Source organism: Panthera pardus, unplaced genomic scaffold (genome assembly GCF_024362965.1).
Source record: "Panthera pardus isolate Hobbes unplaced genomic scaffold, ASM2436296v1 HiC_scaffold_15, whole genome shotgun sequence".
In the NCBI taxonomy this organism is placed as follows: Eukaryota; Metazoa; Chordata; class Mammalia; order Carnivora; family Felidae; genus Panthera; species Panthera pardus.
Window position 1 is genome coordinate 37,394,299 of NW_026526710.1, and position 3,201 is coordinate 37,397,499.

The following is a 3,201-nucleotide window of genomic DNA, read 5'->3' on the forward strand; positions in this document are numbered from 1 at the left end:
TATTTAACCTGGATATTTAACAGGAATCTTAAAATGAACATGTCCACAGCAGAATTCTTTATTTTCCCCTGAAATCCTGCTCCACACAGCATTTTCCATTCCTGGTCATGAAACTACTACCCAATTACTGAAGCCCCAGATACATCATCCTCATTCTGCCTTTTCTCTTTTATCACCATCACTCACCTCGTCAGCAACTTCTACTGGCTCTACTTCCAGAATGTTACTCTTATCCACCCACTGTTTTCCATGTTCACTACTGCCACCTTTATCCAAGCACCATGAGTCCTTGCCTTTTCTATCGCAGCAGCATAATTGCTATCACAGCTTTCCCTCTCCACCTGCTACAAACTCTTCCAAATAGTAACTTCAAATATCAACCAAATAATGTCACTGAACTGTTTTGTCACTACAGACAGAAAAAAATCCCAACTCATCACCCTCACTTACAAGGCACTACATAATCTACCTTGACTCTCCAGGGTCTCACATCAGTTAGTAAGACCACTGAAGTAGGGCTGGCAACACAAGTTAGTGGGGAAGTCAACCTAGTTTTTAAAAACATTGAAAGGCCTTCAATGAAAGAGAATGTGTTTAGGGAAAAGGAGTTCCCCTACTCATTTTTAACGACTTTTCTAAGAGCTAGAGATTTTCACCTACAACATAATCAATTTGAGAGGAAAAAAAATCTAAGAAGGTGTTAATGAAAAAATGCTAAGCATCCCAAATTGCAAGTCCTCTTCAATAGGGAGCATAAGATCATTAGTGGAATTAACTTGGAATTGAATAGCTATTTTGGGACCCCACAGCACACACCCCAACTATCTTTCATCCAAAAATGTTATCTCTAACCTGTGACCATTCTTTCCCCAAACTGACCTCCTACAAGGCACTTGCAAAAAATCCTGCCTCAATATTTTATTTCTCTGTAGAATACCCTTTATCTTTACAAATCATCTTTACAAAAAATGAATTGTACTGAAAGTTCATTAAGGCATTATCGTGGGACCTCTTTCTAATATTAGCTGTTAAATCCTCAGGTTGTAATCAAATCCTTCGAGCACTTTATTACCTAAACAATATTGAGTGTGGCCTAAAACAGGTAATATTTTGCCAAACCCAGACCAATGGTGGGAGGTTTCAGGATGGGGCTCCAATGTGCATTTATTCATAGTTGTTGGTATTGCTTTTCAGAAGTTTCAATGGTGGTTTGAATTTCTCAAGGGTTACACTATGATTTCTCCTGTGTAGTGTTCTACAGCATCACTGATTAGCCACTTACAAGAGTATAAGCCCCCATCTTCTTAAAATAAATAGCCTGTAGTCTCCTAGGATCATGACAAAGTACCATACAGTAGGTGGCTTAAACAATAGAAATTTATTTTCTTACAACTCTGGAAGCTACAAGTCCCAGATCAAGCTGCTAACAACATTGGTTTTGGGACACATCTCTCTTTTTGGTTTATGGACAGCCATCTTCTCATTGTATCCTCACATGGCCTCTTCTCTGTGCATGCCCAAAGAGAGAGACAGAGAGATAATCTCTGATATTTTCTCCTCTTCTAAGGATACCAGTTCTATCAAGTTACAGTTCCAACCTTATGACTTCATTTAAACTCAATTACCTACTTAACGGCCCAATCTCTAAAGATGGTCACACAGAGGATTATGGCTTCCACATATGAATTTTGGAGAGGACACAATTCAATCCCTAACAAAGAGACTTTGCAATATTGGGAGGAGCATCTTAACAGAAATCTCCAGTTAAAACCATATAATCCGAACAACTGAAGTATGGGCTAAAAGTGGTGTCACAAATCTGGCACTAGGGGACACGTAAACTGAGCTGAACTATATAGACAGCAATGTAAATCTAGTTAATGCCAGTTAGAGCAAAATATCATAATTTCAGTTTTAAACACAATAATGTGCTGTTTTTTACTTGTAGCAAGAATTACTATCAATCTCCATTCATTGGGCCAGAGACCCTTGTGGTGTTACCAAAAGCCTTGCCCATCATGTAGCACACTACCTACACTTGTGAGTTCATTATGCCAGATTTTTCATTGTTCAAATTAACTCTGATTATAAGTTAGGGATAAATAAAGTAAACAAGCATGCAAAGTTTGGGTTTTTTTTTCTTTCAGAGAGGAGAAGATTTAATGCACTGTAGGAGTAATTTACTAAATAGTACTTCAGCTTCTTACTAATTAAAGAGTGACTCAGGTCATGCATTTAAGTGCACACAGCCCCAGATGTCTCATAAGTCAACAACACTACATAAACAACACCATTTTATCCTGAATTGAGCACGTTGAACACTGGCAAAGTTCAAATTTGCTAGAATCCGTACTTTGTAACCTGCACTCCATTTCAATCATCTCAAGTAAGGAAAGTTTGCTGGCATACATTTTTTTCTTTGTTGATTCTCTGGTATAACACAACTGTTCAGCCACACTAATAACTTTGACAATATCCAAAACTACCTCATCAATTTATGAAAGCAGTAGAGCTTTACTAAGCCATAACTCTTTAATTGGAGTCAAATAGCTGTTTCTTTGACACTAAGTGTTGCCCACCTAGATTTTGTAACCTAATTTCCTTAGCTAATGAGAACAGTGTGTCACAGTAGATAGAAGTTGGTCTGAAAATTAAAGCAGCAAATGTAACGGAGTTTTCTGTTCCAGGGAGAGTTACTTTGAAATCCAATAAGGACAACACTGATTAAAAAGGAGGTAGTTTAGGTTTCACTAGGACTTCCAGCATGTATATTCTTGCATATACAAATGATGAGACCAGTACATAAAGTTAGTCATAATCAAGGAAGCTGTTCACTTATATAATCACTTTCACTCCCAGGTTAATGGTATAGCTGAAAATTGACGTCTAAAAATGGCTACTAAAATAATTCAGGCATCAGGTAAGAATTTGGAGCTGAACAAAGTATAGGATAGTTGCTTATAAAATAGAATATTCAGAATTACACAAAACCATATAACACCATCATTTACAGTTGGAAGCTTGTTGAAGCTCCCTGGGGTATTTTGTAAGTAAAATTAGGCCTTAAGTGTCTGTGAAATTATGAACCTTTGCACGCATTAATTTGCATAAGTATAAATAACTTTCTGAATCTAGATCCAGCCTCTATCACTACCTCTGAATTACAGTGTCAACTTTATCTCAGCAGAGTATTTCAACAAA

At 37.2% G+C, this 3,201-nt stretch overlaps 1 pseudogene; it reads right to left on the reverse strand.

Annotated features, from left to right (window-relative positions):
- Nucleotides 1–1,940: 1,940 nt before the first annotated feature.
- On the reverse strand, nt 1,941–2,075 carry LOC128777144 (small nucleolar RNA SNORA62/SNORA6 family; annotated as a pseudogene).
- Between the last annotated feature and the right edge of the window lie 1,126 nt (nt 2,076–3,201).